At 41.8% G+C, this 15,595-nt stretch overlaps 1 pseudogene; it reads right to left on the bottom strand.

Moving 5' to 3' along the window:
* Positions 1–11,271: 11,271 nt before the first annotated feature.
* On the bottom strand, positions 11,272–11,950 carry LOC108587965 (eukaryotic initiation factor 4A-III pseudogene; annotated as a pseudogene).
* Between the last annotated feature and the right edge of the window lie 3,645 nt (positions 11,951–15,595).

Here is a 15,595-nt window from a genome sequence, read left to right on the forward strand (position 1 = left end):
AACACTGCTTTCTGAAAGCCATGCGTAGTCATCTAATCTAAGCTCACTATACCTACAGGGGTCTGAGTTCTCACAAAGCACTTCACGTCTCCTTGATAGGTCAGTCTTCAGTCATGGGAGGCTGGTGACCTGATGAAGATTTTCTTGCACTTTAGGATGTAAATGACTGATAGCTTTGTTTAACGTTTAGCGGTATTAGTGTTATTCACAAATAATGGGATTCTCTTCTCCTCCCAGATGGTTATTTCTCCATTCTTTTTATTTTTTGCTTTCCTTTTGAAGCTAGATGTAGTCGTGTGTCTTGCTTTAGTCAATGAAAATGTGAATGGAAATGATACATGCCACTCAGGGGAAGCTTTAAGTGTGCAATTTGTAATACTTCCTTTCACCGACAGGGGGTCTGTGAAAGTGCATGCTAAGCTGATGCCTCTGTGGGCCTGGATTACTCAGTAACTAACCTGAGCAGAATCCCACACGAACTCCTCACTCCTGTCTCAGCCAATGAAGCTCAATAGATTGGAGGGGACAGTCTAATCCATACAGGGATTGAAAACCCAAGATCCTTCCACTGAGTGATTTCCTTAGGGCAAAGTTTCAGAAACTACAGCTCATGGGCCAGATCCAGCCTGTTTTTATAAATTTTATTGGAACACAGCCACACTTATTCATTTACATATTACCAATGGCTGCTTTCCTGCTCCAATAGCACAGTTGAGCAGTCATGAGGGAGATGGCATAGCTCCTCAACCCTAAAATATTTACTATCCAGCCCTTTATAGAAAATGTTTGCTGGGCTGGGTGCAGTGCCTTACACCTGTAATCCCAGCACTTTGGGAGGCCGAGGTGGCGGATCACCAGAGGTCGGGAGTTCAAGACCAGCCTGACCAACATGGGGAAACCCCATCTCTACTGAAAATACAAACATTAGCCTGGTGTGGTGTCGCATGCCTGTAATTCCAACTACTTGGGAGGCCGAGGCAGGAGAATCACTGGAACCTGGGAGGCAGAGGTTGTGGTGAGCCAAGATGACGCCATTGTACTCCAGCCTGGGCATCAAGAGCAAAACTCTGTATCAAAAAAAAAGAAAGAAAGAAAGAAAATGTTTGCTGACTTTTGCTGCAGGGCCTTGGAGTTTTCCCCTGGATACTCTGAATTCAGCTGGTAGGTGAAGGAAGAGAGAGAACAAGGAGGATTGCATGAAAGTTTGGAGCCCAGTCCTGAAAGTGGTGTATGACGAAGACGTTCTCCTTTGACCCAGACCTGAGCCAGTCTCCTCTGAGTCCTCCACTTGACTAGGCCCAACCTTGGGCTTCCCTCTCTGTCCTGGTAGAATCTAGTTCAAACAAGAATCCTGCCAAGTCAGCTTAACAGAAGTCCCCCACCCTTGACATCTGACCACCCTCGATATCTTATCACCCCTCCCAGGTTTCCATAAGAATTCTGTTGAGTTGTTCTAACAAGAATTTTCATTACTGCTGATGTTTTCTTTTAGTAACTTTCCATTCTACTGGCTCCCATCTTGCTTGTTGGCTGTAAATTCCCACTTGTCTATTGTGTATTCAGAGTAGAGCCCAATCTCTCTTTCACTGGAATGGTCCCTGCATCTATCTCAATGGTTCCCACCTAGAATTAAGTCTTCTTTACCATCTTGAACAAGTATCATGGTAGTTTTTTTCTTTAACAATATATCACTTTGATCTACATTCCAGTGGCTAGAACCCAGTCACCAGCAGCATGTCATCACAAGGGAGGCTGAGACATATAGTCTAGCTGTGTATCTAGGAGGAAAATGTGGAAGGTTTGGTGAACAATCACTGCCACATCTGTGACTGCCACACTGTGCCTCAGCTGCAGTGTTCCTTCCAGTCAGCCCTGGTTGAAAATCAGGAGCATTTGCTCTGCAGTCCTGCTAAGCCTCCTTGCTGTGATCTGCTGTGGTTCTTCAATGCTCTGCTTACCCAGTGATTATCCACACACATTGGTCTGCAGGGAGTAGTGTTGGGTAGGGTCTAGCTGAACCATCGACTTCACTCTTTTCTGGGGCATGTACCATTGTTACAGCAAGTTCTGCATCAGAGTGCAAGAAATTCTGGCCTGGAACTGGAAATGTTTTGATCTCATACTTGGAGTGCAGAACATAATGGGATCAATTTCTGAAAATCAAATGAAATCTTGTGGGAGTAGGAGAGGCCCAGTGAATAAAATTATATAAAACAATTTCATACTTGACATTTACTGAGCGAGGCTTAACTTTTCCTACATATTTTAGTCTGTTCAGCTGGTATTATTTATTCATATCCCTTTCCCCATTTGGTTCACAATTTATCTTTTGGGAGCCCAGAATTAAACTGTAAAAATGTATATATGCTAGACACCGTTTTATGTTCCATCAATGGAGAAGTCATCAAAATCTCTAACAGAATAAGATTCAGCCTATTACAGGGGTGATTTAGCTGAAATAAAATGTAATGCTTAACTCGGAGAAGCTGGAAAAAATGAGATTTAGGAATATGGAATTGAATAATCAGTGGGCGAAATGACAGTGGTTTCTCTGTCAATCTCCCAGTTGAGAGAATATTAGGACATCAAGATTATGAATGCCCAGACTCAAATGAGGATACACGATGGCTCAGCAGGACAAGGCTGCCTTCTGATTCCAATGACAACAGATTGTTCCCTAACACTGACAGAAGTGAAAAAAGAGATCCAATGTCCCTTGTCAATTCCTTTGGTTGCATAAGCACATGCTGTGATGATGTACACCAAATTAAAAAAACAAAAACAAACCTTATGGAGCACGGCAGTTTTCTGACAAACACCACTGTGACCAAACATTTACTCAGATATTCCATGAGATGTGGGGAAGTTCTTGCACAAATACATGAATGAGAATCCTACAGAGACACTGTCTGGGGAGGGAAGTTAAAAAAGGAAAGCCCATAGAGTGAATGGGAAAAGCAAAAAGGAGAGTATTAGCTTCTTAGTGCTGCTATAACAAAGTAGTGCAAATGGAGTGACTGAAAACAACAGAAGTTTATGTTGCAGTTCCAGAGGACAGAGGTCTGAAATGCTGATGTCAGCAGGGTGGCGTTCTCTCTAGATGATCTAGGGGAGGAGACTACAGGTGGTTGCTGGCAATCCTAGATATTTTTTGCTTGCGGACATGTCACTCCAATTTCTGCTTCAGTTGTCACATGGTCCTGTGTGTGTAAGCAAGTGCATCAATTCTCTTCTAGAAGGGCGCTGGTCATCTTGGGTTAGGGTCCCCCCAAATCCAGTATGATCACATCTAGAAAAGCCCTATTTCCAGATAGGGTCATGTTCACAGGTACTGGGGGTTAGGGACTCAACCTACCTTTTTGGTGGACATAGCTCAACCCACAACAAGCAGTCTTTGAAGTCTTCTGTGATGGTGACATGAGGTTGGCAGAACAGCCCATAGGAGGGAGGAGCTGCCTGGCACCACTGCCCAACATGCAAACAAGGGCAAAGCTGGATCATCAGTAGAAATGATCATGTCAATAACAATGAACTTACCAAATACTTAGGAGGTGTCAGTTTTTCTAAGAACTTTGCAAGTGTTACCTTACTTAATTCTCAGGCTGGTTCTATGATGTAGGTACTTTAGCCCCATTTTACAGATAAGGAAGTTGAGGTGATGCAGGATTTTTCTTGACCTCTTTGCGGACTCACAGCAGGGGTGCCCCCTCTACTTGGCTCACTGCACTCAACCCTTTGTGGGAGGGAGCACATGAATGGGTGACTGCGGGATCCAGCCAGCCACCCCAGGGGTAAATAAAGGAACAAGCTCCATGAAGGGCCCCCAGCCAAACCAGGAATGTCACCTTCAGGACAGTGGGAGGCACCCAGGTGAGGGTGCCTGCGACCCCAAAGCCCCAGAGGGGGTATTACAGTGCTCCTTTAGTTCCACTGTCCATGGACAGTGGTGTGTTAGCCACTCATTTGGTCCCTTGCCTCCTCACATAGGGCAGCTGCCCTCCGCCGGTAAGGACAAAGATGTGACAGCTTTTCTTATTACCTGCACTCAGTGGGTCTCAAGCTCTTGTCCACTTTCCTTGAAGAATGAGGTCACGTGGAGGGTTGAAGGGTGGTGGAGGCGGAGAATTTTATTGAGTGATGAAAACGGTTCTCAGTGGAGAGGGCAGCTGGAGAGGAAACTGCAAGGGCAGGCCGTTTTCTCAAGTTAGGTCATCTCTCCTTTACCAACTGAGTCTGGGGTCTTTTTAGGTACAGGATGGGGAGTGCCTGCTGATTGGTTTCTGAGTATGCAAAAAAGGTTAAAGTGAAAACACCACTCAAAGCTGGGCACAACAATGTAGAAAACCAATTAGGAAAGGGTAGGCTTATGTAAAATAGGTGAAGGGTGGGGACCAATCAGAGGAAAGTGCGCCAAACAGAAGGACAAGTTCTCAATCCAGTCTGAGGATTCTACTTGTAGCTTGGCTTTCAGGCTTTAAACTCTCTTCAGCTTGGAGGTGAGGTTTCACCGGGACCTGACCCCATCTGGCTGGGCATTTGGCTGCCTACAGTGGCTATCAGAGGCATAGAGGGCCAAAGGTGGAATTGAGAAAAAGCCCACAAAAATAACAGGAAGGGAAGCTTAGACATGGTGGGAGATGTGGGGTGAAGCCTGAGCAGATCCAGCTGCTCGCCTAGAGCAGCTTGGGGTACTAGAAAAGCTGCCTTGATGGAAGTTTTCTTCCCTTTTGAAATCACCTACATACTTGAGACTTCCTGAAATACACAACAGAAATGTATTTCTTGAGACAAAGACTTATATCCCACCCACTTTGAAGGGATATTAAACGTTCATACATAAACTACGTGAATCTGTGCTTGGGAGTACGTGAAGGGTTTGCATATATTAAGCAGACCATAGAGGATAACTATTTATTTATTTAGTGTTACCACCCACTGAAATTGTCTTTAACGAGGGATTTCTTGGATAATTATAGGTAAAAATATGTTTAAATATAAATGTAAATATTGTGTAATTGTAAATCCAGAGACAGCAGATTGTTCTAAGATTGCAGATCCGGAGCCAGGCTGCTCATGTTTAACTTCTAGCTCTGCCCTCAGCCTGTGACCTGGGACGGGCTACTCGATCTTCTTTGTGCCTTGGTTTCCTCATCTGTATAAAATAGGGATGTTAATAACAGAACCTACCTTGTAGAGTTGTTGTGAGGATAAATGTGTTAATACAGGCTTTAAAACAGGGTCTGGAACATAATAAGTGAGAATGAACACTAGGCAGGGAAGTTGAGGGGTTATCATTTTGTCATTTAAAAAAGAATTTTATTTTTTGAGGCAGAGTCTCACTCTGTCACCCAGGCTGGAGTGCAGTGGCACAATCTCAGCTCAGTGCAACCTCTGCCTCCCAGGTTCAAGCAATTCTTGTGCCTCAGTCCCCCAAGTAGCTGGAGCTATAGGCATGTGTCACCACGCCTGGGTAATGTTTTTGAATTTTTTAGAGATGGACTTTCACCGTGTTGCCCAGGCTGGTGATCCTGAGCACAAGTGATCTGCCCGCCTCAGCCTCCCGAAGTGCTAGAATTATAGGTGTGAGCCACCACGCCTGGCCAGGGTATATAGATTTTTAATGAAGAATACCTTTTAACTTTTCATTCTTTTACCTATCAGGTAGATATCAGGTAGGTAGGTAGAATACCTCTGCCTCCCAGATTCGAGTGATTCTCGTGCCTCAGCCTATCAAGTAGCTGGGATTACAGACATGTGCCACCATGCCCAACTAATTTTTGTATTTTTTGTTGAGATTTTTTTTTTTTTTTTTTTTGAGATACAGTTTTGCTCTTGTTGCCCAGGCTGGAGTGCAGTGGCATGATCTCAGTTCACCGCAACCTCCGCCTCCCGGGTTCAAGCGATTCTCCTGTCTCAGCCTCCCAAGTAGCTGGGATTACAGGCATGCACCACCACCCCCAGCTAATTTTTTTTGTATTTTTGGTACAGATGGGGTTTCCCCATGTTGGTCAGGCTGGTCTTGAACTCCTTGCCTCAAGTGATCTGCCTGCCTTGGCCTCCCAAAGTGCTGGGATTACAGGCGTGAGCCACTGTGCCAGGCCTGAGACCACCATTTTGTATGTAGATTCCACCGTTAGAGATGCCTTCAGTTTATCTGAAACTTGGTGTCAGTGTGGTGCCCAAAGGTACCTGCCAGCTCCTTAAAAGCACTCGGATTCACTTCTCTTCATCTTTAATCAATATATCATTGAATTTAAAATATTTTTAATTGTGGTAAAATACACACAATATAAAATTTACCATTTTAACTATTTTTAAGTGTGAAGTTCAGTAATGTAAAGTACATTCAGATTTTTCTGCCACCAACCTTGAGAACTTTTTTTCATCTCATAAAACTGCAACTTTGTAACCACTAAACAACTTCCCATTCTCCTTTTCCCCTAAATCCTGGTAATCCCATTTTACTTTCTGTTTCTTTGAATTTGCCTACTCCAGGTACCTCACGTAAGTGAAATCATATAGCATATGTCTTTTTGTTACTGGATTATTTCTCTTTGCATAATGTCCTCTAGGTTCATAGATACTGCTGCAAATGGTAGGATTTTCTTTCTTCTTTTTTTAAGGCTGAGGAATATTTCATTGTATGTAAACAACAGGTTTTGTTTATCCATTCATCCTTTAATGGACACTTGTGTCCCTTTTGGCTTTCATGAACATGAGTGTGCAGTCATCTCTTAGAGATCCTGCTTTCAATTCTTTTGGATAACACATCACAGAATTTTATGCTGTGTAAGAAACAGAGTTCAAAGTGTTTTTCTGCTCTACGCCACCAGGCTACCAGGCTGTCTTCAGGGATTTCCTTCCCTGGCACAGATGAGTAGGATATGCATGAGTGCCCCTAATGTAGGCTTCATTTCTTCTGGTTGTTTGGTTGATGATGGGGCTTCATAAGGGTGTGAACCATTGATAAAAAAATTTTAGCTCTGTCTTTCCCAGACAAGTCAGCATTTCAAGACTGATTAATTGTGCATGCAACAGGTATGGGGGGAATGCCTGATATGTTGGTGGGAACAAATATATCCTCTTCACTGCTTTTCCACCCTGTAGTGGAGAGCCTGCCATTGCTGCCATGTTGAATAATAATAAGTTGCAGAGCAAGAGCCCTAGTAGCGAAGTGAAATTGGTGCCCCTGTGATGAGTTGGGATACAAGCAAAGAATGTATGGGAGGATTTCCATTTCCTTCGCACCAGAAACCAACCCTCCCCTCCCAGAAATGTTTCCAATGAACAAAACAATCTCATATCCCAGGTTGATTCCAGTCACCTAGTCATTCTGGTGACAGTCTTGTCTGTTCCATTGCTGGTGGCTTCACAGCTCTGGGATGTGCTTCAGGTGAGGGAATGGGCTGCTCCTGTTCCATGCTGCCATCGCCACCAGGACCCAATATCTCTTCCTAAAGTCTGCTATGCAGGATTTTCACTCCACCCCTTGCGAACACCCCTACACCAGTGCCCTCCTGCACCCACCATCTTAGGGCTTCCCCCCAGAGGCAGTGCACACCTGCTGCCATGGTACCTCCTGCCGGGGAGAATTGCAAACTTTTCCAAGATGCTTCTGTTCTCTCTCCACCTTCTTTAAGGGAAGGGGTAAGGTGAGAGTTGAAAGTGTATTTCCTTTGGAAGAGTTTTAATTCTCATCTCTCCTGAGGTGCGTGGGAAGTAAAGAGGATCACGTTTTTTCATGCAGAAGCCAAGGATAAAGAATCTAGCTTTTTGCTTTGCTGTGCACGTGTGCATATGGGGCTAGGAAGAGGGAGGGAGCATTCAGTGAATCTCATTTGTCTTTGATGTCACATGACCCACTGGCTCCCCAACTCCCCTGGTTTGTTTTCTTTAATCTTTTAATTTTGACTTGCAGAAAAGTGGTAACAATAGTAGAAGAAATTCCCATGTAGTTTTAAATATAGATTTATCAATTATTTGTATATTTCCCCATTTGCTTTATATCATCCCTCCTCTCTCTCTCACTCTCTGTATGAAAAGGAAATTTTTAAACTATTGAGAGTAAGTTATAGACATCATGTCCTTTTACCCCAAAATACTTGAGATGGGCATTGGCTTACTTAGGCACAAAACAATGATCAAAGTGAGGAAATGGAACATTGATACAGTATTATTGTCAAATTCACTATTTGTATTCAAATTTCATCTATTGTTCCAGGCAGTAAGGTATCTCAAAATTATAGCAATTTTTTCTTGGTCTAAGATCTAATGCAGCATGACATGCTACATATAATTGTTTTGTTTCTTAGGTTGTCTTTATTCAGGAGAAATTCCCTATCCTTTCTTTGTCTTCTTTGCCTTGATATTTTTGAAGGTGACAGGCCAGTTAGTTTGTAGAATGTTCTTCCGTATGAACAGTTTGTCTGATTATATCCAGGTTGTGCATTTTTGGCAGAAGTACCAGAGAAGTAATATGCTTCTCTACGAATCATATCAGGCTCTCATTTCTAATAATGAGCCCGATAATTTGATAGAGGATGTCTCATCAGTAGTGATGACTTTGGTGACTTGGGTAAGGTTTTCCCACTCTAAACCTATGGTTTTTCCCTTTATTCATATTATAAATTATTATTTTTTCTTTATAGGGTTAGGGTCATGCTTGTCTCTTGCCCAGGCTGGAATGCAGTGGCATGATTATAACTCACTGTAGCCTTGAACTTCTGAACACAAGTGATCCTCCCACCTCAGCCTCCCAAGTAGCTGGAATTACAGGTGAGAGCCACAGCACCCAACTCTTTCCTTTAGAATTAATTAGACATTTGTTGGTAGACATCTTGAGATCTTATAAATGTGCTATTTTTCTTCAAACTATGACCACTATTTTTTTTGCATTGTTGATGCTTTTAGAACTCCATCATTCCTTCTGTATTTATTAGTTGGCCTTCTATTATTTAAAAGAAGGGCCTTTTCTCTCTCATCAGTATGACATTTTTAGAGTTTTATTTTATTTAAAGGGTTTTCATCCATTATTATCATTATTTCTTTTGATGCTCAAATTGTCCCAGATTTGGCTGGAGGAGTCCCTTCAAGTTGGTCTCTGTGTTCTTTTGGCATGTCCTCATCATTGAGAACCTCCTTATTTTCTGACACAAGAAAATATGCCAGGCACATCTTTTACTTTCTCTGCCTAATCCCTGGAATCAGATTTTCTTCAAGGAGCCTTAGTTCCTTTTAGTGGAGAATGCTGTCCTGAGTCAATATCTGGGCTCCAAACTTGTGTTTGAGTTTAGCCATGAAATCAGTCTACTTCTACTCAATGTGAAGGCTTGAATTCTTTCTCTTCTTAAGGAAGTACAACCGTCATCCTGGTTTTTTAGGGGTTATACATAAATCTTCTGGAGGTCTGTTGGTCATGGGCTTTCTCTGACCTTCCGATGCCCCTGATTCATTCCCTCTTCTCTAGGAAGGACAGCCATCCTGGAGCACCAGCAAAAAGTCTATAAAGTCCCCAAGGCTTCCTGCTGGTGTGGGCTTCAAAGGCTGCAGGATATCCCAGCGGCGGAGTAAAGGAGGAATTAATGCAAACCAAACCTCAAGCCACAGGACAGCATCTCAAACCATGGGGCAAAAACGCAGGCAGAGACACTGCTGGAGAAGGTGTATTAGGATAGTTTCTCTCCCTGTTTTGAAGTCACAGTCTTAAATTGAAAAGCAGATTCTCTTGTGCAAAATACCTAATATTTCTTCAGGATTGACTGTGTCCCAGACTGCGAGCTGTGCACGTGACACGAAGGATCTCATTTAATCCACGCAGCGACATTCCACGGGGCATCTCCTGCCTCCCCAGGGAGGCCCAGAGAAATGAAGTCGAAAATGATGGAATTGGGATATGTATCCCAGCAGATTGACTCCTGAAACTGTTACACTGCTGGACTTGCAGTCCCATGCAGAGGGCATGATGAGGAAAAGGTGGGCACCAATCTTTCCGACACTCAAAGTGAGATGAAATGAAATCACTTCTGGTAGAGTCCTATTAGAAGACAGAAAACCACTGTGTGTGCAATGTGTGATGAAGCCCTAGAGAGATGTTTCATTAGTAGATAGGGGATCCAGGGTTTGTGAGCAAGAGCATCCAGATTTTAATTGTTATTAAACATTTGATCCTATAGTGAAAACACACCCACATCTTGGGAAAACTGAAAACTATGAAAAAGTACAGAGGAAAAGAGATGCTCTGGAATCCCACTGCAGTGAGATAATTATTAACATTTTAACATACTTTCTATGTTCTTTTTGTGTACTTGAGATCATAGCATACAAAATTATTTGCCTTGATTTTTTTAAACTAAATTTTATCACATAACCCATCCCCAGGTTGTTAAAATATCTTCATAAACATAGTTTTTTGTTTTTTGTTTTTTTTTGAGAAGGCATCTCGCTCTGCTGTCAGGCTGGAGTGCAGTGACACGATCTCGGCTCACTGCAACCTCCGCCTCCCGGGTTCAAGCAATTCTCCTGCCTCAGCCTCCCAAGTAGCTGGGACTACAGGCGTCTGCCAACACACCTGGCTAATTTTTGTATTTTTAGTAGAGATGGGGTTTCACCATGTTGGCCAGGATGGTCTCGATCTCTTGACCTCGTGATCTGCCCACCTTGGCCTCCCAAAGTGTTGAGATTACAGGTGTGAGCCACTGCGCCCAACCCATAAACATAGTTTTTAATAGCTGCATAGTCTTTCATTTCATGCATGTGATATTATTTCTTTAACTATTCCTTTAATTTTGGGTATTTATGTTGTTGCTACTTCCTCATTATTAAAACAAAACCAACTAAAACTATTGTGGTAAATACAAAACAAAAACAACTAAAAACCATTGTGGTGAATATATATGGACTTTCTGTATTTTGGTTTATTTTCTTAAAATTGAGTCTTAGAAACAATCTTCCTGCATTGAGGTATGGATATTCTATTTTTTTTATTTAAAAGTAATTTAGTAATTTGAATAATTCTAATTCCTATTATTTTTATGGGAGAAGTTTTAAAGGTTTAGTAAGAAAGACTTAGAGCAATGCATTATTTACATATGGATAAGAAGACATGGCAGGTTCCCCAGAGCTTTCCCTGGGGTATATGGTGGGAAGCTTTGCAAAGATAGTCCTCATGAACCCCACAAAATAGAAGCTGCTCCTACATATTTCTAAACAGGAGCCCAGAATAGACGAACAGTCTCCATCTCATCGTTAGAGTAGTGGGACTGCTTCTTCAGATCATATCAGATCAGTGATGTTCAGAGACATTGCTTCTATCTGAGTGGAATAGTACTATTCAATGTCTCTCAGGATGCAGATGTTGGTCATTCTATACAAAGCTAATGGCTATACCCTTCTGGCCATATCGACCTGATCTCCCAATTCTGTGTGAGAGTACAATTCTGGTTTCGGGCAGGTCATAGTAAAAGATGAGAGACACCTGAGGGACATCTTACCACGCCCCCCCGGCCCAGACATCTGTAGAAATGAGCACTGTGCTGGCACCAGATGGGAACTCCTGCACGATGGACTGTGGCTCTTTCTGAGGTTTCTCTGTACATCGAGGATGGGGTGAGAGTGGTGTCTCTCATTTTCTCCATCAGCCAGTCAACTTTCCTTTTGGTGTTATGGAAGATGGTCACCTGAGTGACGGTTAGCATTTTGTAGAGATCACACAGAATGTCGAATTTCCACTCTTCTCTTTCCACTGCCATGAAAAACTGTTTGATGCCTTCCAAAGTCAATTCACCAAGATGTGGGCTGGGTCCATCATGCGCTTGTTAGTCACCCCTAGGATTTCTTGAGGCAGTGTGGCACTGATGAGGACTACTTGTGTGGCTAGAGGCAAGTACCTGAACATGTCGTAAATCTGATCTTTGAAACCTAAGTTTATCTGTTGATTATCAAGGATATTGCAAAGGATTCAGATGAAGAGATGCATAGGGGAAGGTACGGGGGGAGGTGCTGAGAACTTCCAAGCCCTCCTGAGTGGGCCACTCTCTAGAAACCTCCATGTGTTACACTATCAGGAAGCTCCCTAATTCTTTTCAATAAGTAATACAAACATGCATAAAACGCAAATTCAAGATTCATGAGGTTATACAGTGAAACCAAGTCTTCCCACTCCACCTTCCAGCCACCAAGAATCCAGCTTCAGTTTCTTGCTTTTCCTTTCAGGGAAATCCTTTGCATCATGAGCACATGTATCTGGCAGATCATTCTGTGTCAGTACATAAAGACATGCTTTATTTTTTTTAATGTCACTGAGGCTGGATGGAGTGCAGCAACTATTCAAAGATGTGATCATAGCACACCACAGCTCCCAACTCCTGGGTGCAAGTGATCCTCCTGCCTCAGCCTCCTGAGTAGCTGGGACTATTTGTCTTTTTAATGGCTGTGTACTGTTTGAGTGTATATCTCCTATGGGTGGACACTTAGTTGTTCTTGACTTTTCCTGTAATAAACAATGTTGTATTGAATCATGCGATGTGAATTTCACTTCCACAGGATAAGATCTTAGGAGTGGAACTGATGAGCTAAAAGATATGAATGTCTAACATTTTGATATATATTACAAAATTTATCTTCATAGAGATATCAGTTTATATTCTATCAGTAATATGAGAAGAGAGAGCCTGTTTTCTTATACTCCCATCTACAAAATGTATTACCAGATGTATTGAAGTTTGTCAGTTTAAAGTGTTATTTCATTATAATTTTCTTTTATTTTGATTTAAGTCAAGAATTTTTTAGTAGTCACTAATTATTTCTGAAGTAGGCTGTCTTCTTTTGGGTTGTTTTTTCTTTATTAATTTGTAGGGCATTCTTTACACAGTGAGGAAATTTTAGCTCTTTGGTTGATATCATCTGGAAGTATTTTTTTTTGGTCTAGATTATCTTTTCAATTGTTTATGGTATTTGTTTGTGTGTTTTTGCCATTCAGAAATATTTTATATGTATGGTTCTATCTTTCAAAATTGTTATTTTTAGGGTTCTGAGTTTTATCACATACACAGAGAGTCTTTTCCCACTTGGAGACTTTAAATATTTTTTCTATTTTCCTTTGGTACTTTCATGGGTTATATTTTATACTTAAATTTTTGCTTAGTCTAAAATTTGTTTTTGTGTAAAGTGTAAAATAGGGATACAGCTGAAAATGTTTTCACGTAGCTAACCAGTATCATTTGTTGTATAAACTACCTTTCTCCCTCATTTTTAAATGCCAGCATTAACATATAGTAAATTAGGCTGGGCATGGTGGATGCCTGTAATCCTGAAACTTTGGGAGGCCGAGGCAGGCGGAGCACTTGAAGTCAGGAATTCAAGACCAGCCTGACAAATGTGGTGAAACGCCATCTCTACTAAAAACACAAAAATTAGCTGGGCGTGGTGGCACATGTCTGTAGTCCCAGCTACTCGAGAGGCTGAGGCACGAGAATCGTTTGAATCTGGGAGGCCGATGTTACAGTGAGCCGAGATTGTGCCACTGCACTTCTAGCCTGGGTGAAAGAACGAAACTCCGTCTCAAAAAAACAAAACAAACCACCCCAAACCCCATATATTAAATTTCCATGTATACTTGGGTCTATTTCTCAATTTTTCTGTTATGGTTTTTTGGTCTTTTTTTTTTTCATGAACGGTAGTGAACTTTAAAATTATTCTAGCTTTATAATGAATGTCAATACCCCCATTGCTCTTTTTCATTATTACTCTTTTTCTTTTAGAGAAATTCTTCACATTTTTTTGGACAGCCTTGACCACTTATTTTTTCATATGAACATTAGAATGGCTTTGGCTGTGTTTTTTTCTTAATTATATGTGTTTCTCTAGAGTTTTCTTTTTTTTCTGAGACAAAGTTTCTTTCTGTCGCCCAGGCTGGAGTGCAGTGGTGCAATCTCAGCACACTGCAGCCTCTGCCTCTCAGGCTCAAACGATTCTCCTGCCTCAGCTTCCAAGTAACTGAGACTACAGGCGCCTGCCACCATGCCCTGCTAATTTTTTTTTGCATTTTTAGTAGAGACGGGGTTTCACCATGTTGGCCAGGCTGGTCTCGAACTCCTGACCTCAAGTGATTCACCTGCCTCAGCCTCACAAAGTGCTGGGATTACAGGTGTGAGCCACCATGTCTGGCTCACTAGAGTTGTGTTAAACTCTCTGACTAATCTGGGGAGAGATGACATCTTTATAATTTGGTTTTCCTTGTTTCAGAAGATGGTGGTCTTTCCACTGATTTATTGTCTATTTGCTGCTTAGTAACATTTAAAAATGTACTCCATGTAGATTTTTCATACTTCTGGCTAAGTTCACTCCTAGGTATATTATCCCCCCATCTTTTTTTTTTTTTTTTTCCTATTTCAAATCAAGTCTTTTCTTCCATTTTACAATATGAGTGGTAGTCATCTGAACCGTGAATATATGGTGGCTATAATTAATTTTATATAACAATTTTGTTTCTGGTCACACTATTCTTGTCCTTAGTTTTAGTAATAGCTTTGCGTTTTTAAAACAGTTGACTGCTGAAATTTCCTGAGAGGCTATTGAATCATTTTAAATGATGCCAGTTTAACTCTTCTCTCTCTCTCTCTCTCTTTTTCGGAGACATGGTCTCATTGTGTCACCCAGGCTGGAGTGCAGTGGCATGATCTCTGCTCACTGCAGCCTCAGCCTCTCAGGCTCAAATGATCCTCCCATCTCAGTCTCTTGAGTAGCTGGAACTACAGGGGTGCAACTACCTTGCTTGGCTAATTTTTTTGTGTTTATTATAGAGGTGGGGTTTTGCCATGTTGCCCATGGTGATCTCCAACTCCTGAGCTCAAGCAATCCGTCCACCTTGGCTTCCCAAAGTGCTGGGGTTACAGGTGTGAGCCACTGTGCCCAGCCTCTTTTCTCATTTTTATGCCTCATTTCTTCTTGTTTTGTAATATTGGCTGATATTCTCATTATAGTGTGATATAAGAGTTAATAAAATGGGCATCTTTGTTTATTTTCTCATTTTATTGAGAATATGTATAGTTTTTTCTCAGTAAGCATGATGGGAGGCTGAGATAGATGTATTTTATCATGCTAAGAAAGTTTACCCATCTTTTCCTATTTGGTAAGATAAAAAAATTAAAAGTAGATATTGAAATTTTCAAATGCCTTTTCTTTTTTTCTTGAGATGAGTCTCACTCTGTCATGCAGGATGGACTGCAGTGGTGCCACCTTGGCTCACTGCAACCTCCACCTCCTGCTTCAACCTCCCATATAGCTGGGACTACAGGCATGTACTGCCATGCCTGGCTAATTTATTTTTAGTAGAGATGGGGTTTTAGCATGTTGACCAGTCTGGTCTCAAACTCCTGTCCTCAGGTGATCCACCCATCTCAGCCTCCCAAAGTGCTGGGGTTACAGGTGTGAGCCCCCATACCTGGCCTCAAATGCCTTTTCAACATCTATGGAGACAACTGTATTGATTTTGACTTCTGATCCATTAATATTAATGGATTTCTTAGTATTTTTGGAATAAGCCCAATGGGATGGATATTTCAAAGACTCCGATCCCTATTGCTACTGCCACATAGTA

Source organism: Callithrix jacchus, chromosome 13, assembly GCF_049354715.1.
Source record: "Callithrix jacchus isolate 240 chromosome 13, calJac240_pri, whole genome shotgun sequence".
In the NCBI taxonomy this organism is placed as follows: Eukaryota; Metazoa; Chordata; class Mammalia; order Primates; family Cebidae; genus Callithrix; species Callithrix jacchus.